Genomic DNA, 11,619 nt, shown 5'->3' on the forward strand with positions numbered 1-11,619 from the left:
GATTGAAGATTGTACCATCTATCCCTACACTCTGAAGGGTTTTAATCAGAAAAGGATGCTGTATTTTGTCAAATGCTTTTTCTGCATCAATTGAGAGGATCATATCATTCTTGACTCTTCTTGTTGATATGAACTATCACACTGATCAATTTGCGAATGTTGAACCACCCTTGCATTCCAGGGATGAATCCCACTTGGTCGTGATGGATAATTCTTTTAATGTACTGTTGGATCCTATTAGCTAGGATGTTGTTGAGAATTTTGGCGTCCATATTCATCAGGGATATCGGTCTGTAATTCTCGTTTTTGATGGGGTCTTTGCCTGGTTTGGGGATCAAGGTAATACTGGACTCATAGAATGAGTTTGGTAGTTTTACTTCTGTTTCTATTTTTTGAAGCAGCTTCAGGAGAATAGGTATTATTTCTTCTTTGAATGTTGGTAGAATTCCCCGGGAAATCTGTCAGGCCCTGGACTCTTGTTTTTGGGGAGGTTTTTGATCACTGCTTCAATCTCTTCATAATTAATCGGTCTGTTTAAATAATCAATTTCTTCCTTTTTCAGTCTTTGTAGTTTATAGGTTTCCAGGAAGGCATCCATTTCTTCCAGGTTGTTTAATTTATTGGCATATAGTTGTTGCTAATAGTTTCTAATGATCCTTCCTATTTCATTGGTGTTGGTTGTGATCTCTCCCCTTTCATTCATAATTTTATTAATTTGGGTCCTTTTTCTGTTCTTTCGAATAAGTCTGGCCAGTGGCTTATCGATCTTATTTATTCTTTCAAAGAACCAGCTTCTAGTTCTGTTGATCTGCTCTACTGTGCTCCTGGTTTCTGATTCATTGATCTCTGCTCTAGTCTTGATCACCTGCCTTCTCGTGCATGGGTTAGGCCTGTTCTTCTGTTCCAGCTCCAGGTTCTTGAGGTGAGAATATAAAAACTGCATGTTAGATTTTTCTATTCTTTTGAGTGCGGCTTGGATGGCTATGTATTTTCCCCTTAGGACTGCCTTTGCAGTGTCCCATAGGTTTTGGAGTGTTGTGTTTTCATTCTCATTGGTCTCCAAAAATTGTTTAAACTGATTTTTAATTTCCTGGTTTACCCAATCATTCTTGAGCAGGATGGTTCTTAGTTTCCAAGTGTTTGAGTTTCTTCCAAATTTGTCCTTGTGATTGAGTTCCAGTTTCAAAGCATTGTGGTCTGAGAATATTCAGGGAATAATCTCAGTCTTTTGGTATCAGTTGAGACCTGTTTTGTGACCCAGTATATGGTCTATTCTGGAGAAAGTTCCATGTGCATTCAAAAAGAATGAGTATTCTGTTGTTCTGGGGTTTGGTGTTCTGTATATACCTATGAGGTCCATCTGGTCCACTATGTCATTCAAAGCTCTTGTTTCTTTGTTGATTTTCTGCTTAGGTGATCTGTCTATTGCTGAGAGTGGAGTGTTGAGGTCCCCTACTGTTAATGTATTTTTATCTATATGTCTCTTTATTGTGGTTAAGAGTTGGCTTGTGTATCTAGCTGCTCCCCTGTTGGGAGCAAGATATTTATAATTGTCATATCCACTTGTTGGATACATCCTCTAAGAATAATATAGTGTTCTTCTGTATCTCTAACAACAGTCTTTAGTTTAAAATCTAATCTGTCTGATATGAGAATTGCTACCCCAGCTTTCTTTTGAGGTCCATTGGCATGAAAAATGGTTTTCCATCCCTTCACTTTCAGTCTGGATGTATCTTTATGTTCAAAATGTGTCTCTTGTAGACAGCAAATAGATGGGTCATGTCTTTTTATCCAATCTGCAACCCTGTGGCATTTTATGGGAGCATTTAGGGCATTCACATTGAGAGTGATTATTGAGAGATATGATTTTAATGATGTCATGTTACCTGTGAAGTCTTTGTTTCTATTGATTGTAAATTTCTGTTCTGCATCACTCTTGGGGCTTTTTTACTTTTATAGAACCCCCCTTAATATCTCATGTAGGGCTGGTTTGGTGGTTACAAATTCCTTCAGTTTCTGCCAATCCTGGAAGGTCCTTATCTCTCCATCAATTCTGAATGACAGCCTTGCTGGATAAAGGATCCTTGGCTGCATGTTCTTCTCAGATAGAACTTTGAAAATATCCTGCCAACCCTTCCTAGCCTGCCAGGTCTCTGTAGACAGGTCTGACGTTATTCTGATGTTTTTCCCTCTGTACATAAGGATTTTCTTCCCCCTGGCCGCTTTCAATACTGTATCCTTGGATCTAATATTTGCGAAATGCACTATGACGTGATGTGGTGTAGGTCTGTTCTCATTGACCTTGGGAGGGGTCCTGTCTGCCTCTTGGACATGAATGCTTATTTCCTTTGCCAGATTAGGGAAGTTCTCAGCTACAATTTGTTCAAATATCTCTTCTGGACCCCTCTCTTTTTCCACCCCCTTGGGGATGCCGATGATTCTGACATTGGAACATTTCATTGAGTCAGTAATCTCCCGTAATCTACATTCTTGAGATTGGAATTTTTTGAGCCAAGTTTCTGTTTTAACTTTCTCTTCTACCATCCCATCCTCCAGTTCACTAATTTGTTCTTCTGCCTCATTTACTCTGGCCGTCAGAGCATCTAGTTTAGATGCATTTGAGTCATAGCATTTTTAATTTCTGCCAGAGTCACTCTCATTTCTGTCCTTAAGAGATTCTATATTCTCGTTAATGTTTTTGTTAATATTTTTTTTCAATCCTATATATCATCTTGGCCATTTTTACTCTGAACTCCATTTCTGACTATTTCCATATCCATCAGTTCTGTGGCAGAGGCCACAGACTCATTATCTTTTCTTTGCTGGGGGGGATTTCTCCTCCTCGTCATTCTGATGAGGAGAGGTTGTGGGGATGTCCAGAGCCCAAATTATTGACCAGGACCCAGGCAGTGTGCACTTGTTTTATAGGGACCTTAGGGATGTGGGCTTCTTGATGAAAAAGGGATGTGGGCTTCTGAAAAAGTCTGCCTTCTTGGGGGGGGGCTCCCACGCTGATACTCAGGCAACCCTGTTTGGGTACAGTCGCCATGACCCCTGTGAAGGGCGATGGGGATTGGCACAATGTGAGCTGGTATTTCCGGGCTTTTGTTCTTTGGCAGCTTTCCCTGGTGGTTTTCTGTGACTCTTCTGAGAGTCAGAGCAGCAGTGGCCATATCCTAGCCTCTGTCTCAGAACAGAGAGATCGCAGTCCGCTCTCCACTGAGCTCTCTTGGCCACTTTAAATCTGTTTCTGTTGGTGCTGCTAAAAACCCTACAGCGTCCCGTGTTGTGCGCCCCACAGCCACTCTCCCAACCCTCACTTCCAGGACTGGCGCATCTCTGTCCTTTGTGCTTCTAACACTGCCAGCCGCCTCTGGTTCTTGAGCGCGCTCCCGAGCTCCCTGTTTCAGTGTGGTTTGCGCGCGCTCCCGAGCTCTCAGTTTCAGTCTAGTTCGAGTGTGCGCTCCGGAGCGCCGGTTTTCAGTCTGGTCATGCACACGGTCCCAAGATCCTGGTATCAGTCCGGTTCTAGTGAGCACTCTGGAGCTCCGGTATTCAGTCTGGTCGCACGCTAGTTCCCAGGCTCACGGTCTCAGTCTGCTCTCTCGCGGGTGCCCGTCCGTGAGTCCGCCCGCTCCCCGGTGCAAGTGGCTACTGCTTCCTGGAGCCCAAGTGCATCGGCTCCCTCCCCCTTCCATTTATCTTCCGATATCTGTGCACGGTTTCATGGCTCCCGGCTTCATACCTCAATACTCAGTGCTGGAGATGTTCATTTGTAGAGATCCAGATGTATCTTCCTGCATCTCAGGCTGATTCCGTGGGTTTTCAGGATGGTCTGGTACATATCCAGCTCGACTCAGGGAACCAGCTGAAAAAGGGGTCCCCTACTCCTCCGCCATCTTTTCTCCTCCTTGCAGAAAGTGGTCACTTTTCTGTTCATAGAGTTTCTGTTACTCTTTTCTTCATTTTCCAGTTCCGTTCATAGGTATTCAGAATGGTTTGGTAGCTCTCTAGCTGAGTTCCTGGGACCAGACGAACTTTAGGTCTCCTGTTCCTCTTGCCATCTTGGAACTGACCCATTTATTGATTTTTCTAATTCATGAAAGTTTCTTCTAGGGTCTTGTGTGAGAAGAAGTAAAGCATAGTGAGTAAGAACCAGGCTGCTGGGGTTTGATTTCTAGCTCTATCATTTGCTAACTTACCTTGGACAATTTGCCTCAGTTTCCTTATCTGGAAAATTGTGGTTATGATAATACTTGCATCATAAGGATTCAATGAGTTAATATAGAAAGAGTATTTGAAAATTTTTGTATTTTGTATTTTATTTATTCATTTTTAAAAAGATTTTATTTATTTATTTAGCGAGAATGAGCACATGAGTGGGGGCGGGGCAGAGGAGGGGAGAGAGCATGTCAAGCAGACTCTGTGCTGAGTGCAGGGCTTGATCTCATGACCCTGAGATCATGATATAAGCCAAAATCAAGAGTCGGACACTTAACCAACTGAGCTACCCAGTTGCCTCTCTGATTTCATTTTTAATAAATTAGTTAAGCAATTTAATTTTACACAGTAAGCAGTTAGATGTTTTCAGAAACATGTTCTATTAGAAAACTTCTTTTTCTCCTCTACTAAATAACAAAACTGCCTATAATTGAATCAAACAATTTTGAGTAACTACCAAAACTTCACAATTATAAGAAGCATTGGTATTACCTATAACTTAATTTTTAAAAAATTGGCACTTCTTGGGGTGCCTGGGTGGCTCAGTTGGTTGAGCATCTGCCTTCAGCTCAGGTCATGATCCCAGAGTCCTGGGATGAGTCCCGCACCAGGCTCCCTGCTCAGCGGGGAGTCTGCTTCTCCCTCTCCCTCTGCCTGCCACTCCGTCTGCTTGTGCTGTCTCTGTCAAATAAAGAAAATCTTTAAAAAAACCCTGACACTTCAAAAACCATATCATTGATTGCAAAGACAAATTCTTTCAGGATTTAGAAGAAAGGGACAAAAGAAAACCTGTGGATACATAGGCATGAGAAATGCAAATATAATCAGAGTTGTAAATCTTAGAGTTTTTTAGAGAACAAAACACAACAAAGAAATGGTTTGGTGTAAAAATTGTGAATCAAAACATGATACTCATTTTCTGAGCATTTAATCATCATTAAATATAAATGATAATATAATTTAAATTCTTTGGGGTCACTAAACAAATACATGGTATGAATCTTCTTCCACCCCAACTAACATCACCACAATCCACCACTGTGTTAGACGAGTTTTGGAAAATCAGAATTCTGTCAACCATAGCTCGTGTGAATGCTAGTCTATCCATCTGTCCCTCTGCTCCCCTTTGACATATTGCTAGTTAGAAGATGAATGTGTGGAATGGTCTTTGAGGGGGGCTGCAGGCTCCCTGGATTTCTTGAACAGAGCCCTCTGCCACTCCAATGCTTGGCTGAGTTCCTCCTGTGGCCACACCAGGGCATGGCAATACGTGGTGATAAACTCCTTGCACAATTAAGTGTGAGTAGGGAGGAAGGAAGAGGTGCTTGACCAAAGAAGTTCTGGGAAAGTGTTGTGTGGAGGAGGTGGCCTGAGAGGTCTGCTTTCTTTCTATGACAGAGCAGGAAGCTGCCTGTGTATCAAGGCCACGGCACAGCCAGAAGCCAGGACCACTTAATAAGAACTGGTATTACTGGTATTTACTTATTTACTTAAAAAAAAAGACTTATTTGAGAGAGAGAGAGAACATGAGTGGGGGAAGGGACACAGAGACAAGCAGACTCCCCACTGAGCGTGGAACCAATGCAGTGGGGCTCAATCCCAGGACCCTGAGACCCTGACCTGAGCTGAAGGCAGATGCTTAACCTACTAAACTGCCCAGCACCCCGCCTCATGCTTTTTTTTTTTTTTTTTAAGATTTTATTTATTTAGTTGAGAGCGGGTGAGTGAGAGAGCACGATCCAGGGGGAGAGGCAGAGGGAGAGAGAGAAGCAGGCTCCCCACTGAGCAGGGAGCCTGCTGCGGGGCTCAATCCCAGGACCTTGGGATCATGACCTGAGCCGAGGATAGATGCTTAACTGACTGAGTCACCCAGGCGCCCCCCCCCCAAATTCTTTCAAAGCTTATTGTTTGTGGTGCTCAATAAACTTAGCAGCTTCTAAAAACTTCTCAAAAAATATACCTTTAGTATCTGATTGGAAATGGAGACCACTGTTACATTATTTCTATTGGTCATATAAATCCACCTTTTCAACTATGAAAAACTTTACAAACACAAAAAATAGTAAGACAAATATGTGAATCACCACCATATAAAAGTAAAATATTTTATTTTTCTTTGTAGTTTTTAAATAACATATACATATTTAGATATGAAGCCAAAATCTCTGTTAACCATCACCCCATCCCATTCTTCTCCTTCCTTGTCCCCAAAGGCAATCACCATCATGAACTTAGCATATAATCATCCAAACCTTTTTTATACTTCTCCATACATATCTATACCCATAACCAATATACAATCTAATGTTGTTTTATTCCAATTAGAGATATTATTATATTATGTGCATCCTCTGCCCCTTGATTTGTTTTTCACTCAAGATCATGGTTTTTAGGTTTTCCTTATTTATACATTGTGGTAAATTGCTGTACATTTTTCCATCATATAAATATAACACATTTTATTCAACCTTTTACCTAATGACAGGCATTTCCAATTCCTCTCACTCCCAATATTTGGCTGCTAGAAATCATGCTAATAGTTTCTGCTGCTAGAAATCACACTGCAAAGAACATTATGGTATACATCTCTCTGTATTGTATTGGAGTTTCTCCAAGGCATAATACTAAAAAAAGAAATTCTAGGGTGTTTTGAGGTATAGTTCAGGAAAATCTATTCAGGTATACTAAGTCGTCTTCCTAAATTTTTATTTTTTTTTTCACAGTCGATTTTCCTTTTTTCAATGTAAGATATAAGGTAGGAATCTCTCTTTCTACAGAGAAAAGCACTAATCACCCAAAACATTGTTTAATTAGGTCATAATTTCTTTACAGAATTTATCTTTATCTGGGCTTCATATTCCATTCTATTAACCTAATATCTATTAATGCATGTCACAAAGTTTTAATAATAACTATATAAAAATTATATCATCTGAAAATATGTATTCCTTTTCAATCCTTATACTTCTTCATTTTATTGCATTGGCTCTGGTCTCTAGGATTATATTGACTTCTTGTGGTGATATCAGGCATCCATCCATGTCTTGTCTCTGACTTTAATGGGAATGTTTCCAAAGGTTCAGCATTAACTATGATGTTTACTGAAAATTTTGTTGGACTCAGGCTTTTCATTATATTAATGTTTCTCCTCATAAGAATGTTCTGATATCTTGTATTTTGAGCTCCGCCTAAAGGCTTTCCTACATTCGTAATGTTTTACCCCATGATGAATTCTCTGATGTGTAGGAGGTGTAAGTTCCTACTGAAAGCTTTGCTATCAAGGCATTCATATTATCTTTAATGAGTATGAATTTTCTGATGCCTAACGTGGTGCGACTTCTGGCTGAATGCTTTCCCACGATTGCTATACTGGTAAGGCTTCTCACCTGTATGTGTTCTCACATGTAAAGCAAGAGTTGAGAATTGAGAGAAAGCTTTCCCACACTGATTACATCCATAGAGTTTTTCACCTGTATTACTTCTCATGTACAGTAAGAGATGACCTTTGTGAGAAGCTGTTCCCACATACCTCACATTCATAAGGCTTATCACCTGTGTGAATTCTCACATGTAAAATAAGCGATGTAATTTGAGAGGATTTTCCACATTTATTATACTCGACGAATTTCTCTCTTATATGAATTTTGTGGTGTTTAATGAGGTATTGCTTCTGGCTAAAGGCTGTTCCGCATTCCTTACATTTAAAAGGTTTTTCTCCAATATGAATTTCCTCATGCTTTGTGAGATTCGATTTGCTGCTGAAGGTTTTCCCACATTCTTTACATGTATAGGATTTTTCTCCAGTATGCATTTTCTAGTGTTTAATGAGGCTTGACTTCTGAATAAAAGCTTTCTCACAGTCAATACATCCAAATGGTTTCTCACTAGTATGAATTTTCTGATGGGTAGTGAGATTGTCTTTCTGATTAAAGGATTTTCCATATTCCTTACATTTGTAGGATTTCTCTCCAGAGTGAGCAACATGATGCTTGTTGGTGAGGTATTGCTTCTGACCAAGGTCTTTTCCACATTGATTACATTCAAAGGGTTTCTATTCCAAATGAATTTTCTCATGGTCAGTGATATTTGGTTTGTGGCTAGGGGCTTTCCCACATTTCTTACATGAATAAGATTTCTTTCCAATAGGAATTTGCTGGTGACTTATAAGGTTTAACATCTGAATGTAAGCTTTCTCACATTCATAAGGTTTAACTTTTCTCATGTTCTATGAAGTTGTGCTTCTGATAAAACAGTTCTCCGAACTTGTTATAGTCACCGAGTTTCTCCACAGTTTGAATTTTCTCATATTCTTCCAGTTTGAGTAACTGGCTAAAGGTTTTCTAATAGCCTTACATGTACAGGTTTCCTTTGCTGCATTATTTCTCTAGTGACTAATAAGATGTGAACATAAGCTCTCACATGGAGAAAGTTAGTTCATATGGTTTCTTTCTACAGTGTATTCTCAGATATTTGGTGAAATTTATTTGTGAATCCCTGTTAATACAGATTTCAATTAGTAAGGGTTACTGCAAAATAGGATGATTTATAATATACTTACACTATTCATAGCATTTTTTTCTTACAGGGATTCTTTTATAATATGTTAAGTCTAAATTAAGCTTTCAACTCTCAAATAAATAGATTAAAAAATCTTAAGAAAAAAAAGGAAAAGCAGATGGCAGGGAAAGGCACCAAATTGAAATCAGGGGAACTATTATTATTATTATTATTATTTTTAGAAAGTGCATATGAGTGGGGGAGGGGGCAGAGGAAGAGAGGCAGAGGAAGAGAATCTTTTTTTTTTTTTTAAGATTTATTTATTTGAGAGAGATATATAGAGAGAGCACAAGTAGGGGGAGGGGCAGAGGGAGAGGGAGAAGCAGACTTCCCCCTGAGCAGGGAGCTCGATGCAGGACTGGATCCCAGGACCCTGGTACCATGACCTGAGCCGAAGGCAGATGCTTAACTGACTGAGTCCTCTGGGTGCTGGGAAGAGAGAGAATCTTAAGCAGGCTCCACACTGAGCCAACTATGGGGCTCTATCTCATGACCCTGAGATTGTGACCTGAGCCTAAATCAAGAGTTGGATGCTTAACCAACTGAGCCACCCAGGCACCCTGAATCAGGGGGTTTAAATAAATGGTGGGCCCTCATTACTGCTGGACCTCCAAAATTCTGGTATTCAAGAGATGAGAAGACTCTTCTCTGGAGAAATGGAACAGCCCAGGAGAAAACCTGTAATACTAACATTTTGAGGCTGACAAAGAAATGTCTGAATTCTTTTTTTTTTTTTTTTTTAAGATTTTATTTATTTATTCGACAGAGACAGAGACAGCCAGCGAGAGAGGGAACACAAGCAGGGAGAGTGGGAGAGGAAGAAGCAGGCTCACAGTGGAGGAGCCTGACGTGGGGCTCGATCCCGTAACGCCAGGATCACGCCCTGAGCCGAAGGCACACGCTTAACCGCTGCGCCACCCAGGCGCCCCCAGAAATGTCTGAATTCTTGACTAATAGTTCTGTAATGAAGCTCGAAAGTTGACAAGTCCTCATCATATATAGATTTTACGGTCATCTTTTTTTTTTTTTTAAAGATTTTATTTATTTATTTGACAGAGACAGACAGCCAGTGAGAGAGGGAACACAAGCAGGGGGAGTGGGAGAGGAAGAAGCAGGCTCCCAGCGGAAGATCCTGATGTGGGGCTCGATCCCAGAAAGCCGGGATCTCGCCCTGAGCCGAAGGCAGACGCTTAATGACTGCGCCACCCAGGCACCCCTACGGTCATCTTTTTAGTGCATTATTAAGAAAAGATGAAAGGACAGCTATTAATCTGTAAATTAGGGAAAATGTAACATGTTAATTTAAATCGTGATATGAAAGACAAATGAAAACAATGAAAAAAAGAATTGCCATGGAAATGGATACATGTAAGGAACAGAAAAAGACAAAAAACCAAAAACAACCCACCAAAAACCTCCACAATACCACAGAGAGTTAAGATATTATATTAAGGAAACAAATAACATGTACTATAAAAACTGCTCTTGAAATTAAAAAGATAGCTATCATTAAAAATTTAATAGCAGATATGGGAAGTATTGTTGTGGAAATCACTCAGTTGTAGGAAGAAAAAGAAAAAAAGGTAATAAAAGATGAAAAAGATAACAGATAAAATTAAGAATTTCAATATCCAGATAAAAGGAGTTCAAGAAAGAGAGAGGGGAGCAAACAGAATGGAGGAAACTTTCAGAGAACAAATACAAGCTTTCTAGAAATATAGGTCATGATTCTTCAAAAATAAAGAGGTCCCTGTACAATTCACAAAAAAGACCCATTCCAAAGCACACGTTTGTGAAAGTTCAGAAAACTAGGTATGAAGAGATCTTAAGTGCTTCCAAAGAGAAAGAACAACAAAACACAAATCAAACTGTCGTCATACTTTAAGATAAAAAACTGTAAGCTTTGGTATAATTCTCTCAGAATTCTAAGGGAAAACGATGTCTAATCTAAAATTTCAAACCTAGTTAAGCTATCATCCAAAAGAGGTAGAACAAAGGCGTTTTTAGACTAGTAAGGACCCCAAATTTTTACTCCAAATTAACCTTTCTCAAGGTGCTATGGGAGAGATTAAACCAAGAATAAAAGAAGATACAGCTCCAGAAACCAGTAATCCAACATAAGAAAGAGGTGAAGGTCCGCAACTACAGGTGGGCCTCTAATTGGGCAGCCCTAGGGCAAGTTCTGCTCACCAGTGAACCCGCAATAGTCACTCTAGGTTTTAGGGTGGCTGGTGGTCAGCCCCGCCCACCATCGCGCTGGCAGCTGTCCGCAGGAGCCATAACAGAGGGCCACAGGCAGCCCACACAGGGCACACCTCTGAAGCACCTAGTTCTGGTGACCAGGGGGTGACTGCACTACTGGAAAAGAAAAACAAATAAATAAATAAGCAGAGGTGAAGGAAATTCGCAAGATGATCATGTTTTGGTTATCAACCTATTGTTTTCCAGCCCCACATGGAACCTTCTATAGGTTTCTCTAATGCTGGGACTGGGAGTCTGAAAATGGCATTTCCCAAACTCCTTTGCTAGCTGGCTTCTTTTTTAAAAATTCATTAATAATGCAACAGACTCATTAATTAACTCTACAGTGGAGGAAGTAATGGACACTATTTAAACTAAGTAATAAAAATTAACATCACACATAATGGAACATACTGACATTGTGTGTCTCCAGATAGGAAAAACTGATAATAGCATAGCATCACTTTTATAGGGTATTCCCCAAAATGTACAAATGATGAGGGGCACCTGGGTGGCTCAGTCGGCTAAGTGTGGGACTCGGTTTCAGCTCAGGTCATGATCTCATGGGTCCTGAGACTGAGACCCGTGGGGCTCCGTGCT

General features: G+C 40.3%; 1 pseudogene; it reads right to left on the minus strand.

The window, feature by feature from the left end:
- Positions 1 to 6,312: 6,312 nt before the first annotated feature.
- On the minus strand, positions 6,313 to 8,866 carry LOC123797368 (uncharacterized; annotated as a pseudogene).
- Between the last annotated feature and the right edge of the window lie 2,753 nt (positions 8,867 to 11,619).

Source organism: Ursus americanus, chromosome 21, assembly GCF_024610735.1.
Source record: "Ursus americanus isolate L20-20 chromosome 21, mUrsAme1.1.p, whole genome shotgun sequence".
Classification (NCBI taxonomy): domain Eukaryota; kingdom Metazoa; phylum Chordata; class Mammalia; order Carnivora; family Ursidae; genus Ursus; species Ursus americanus.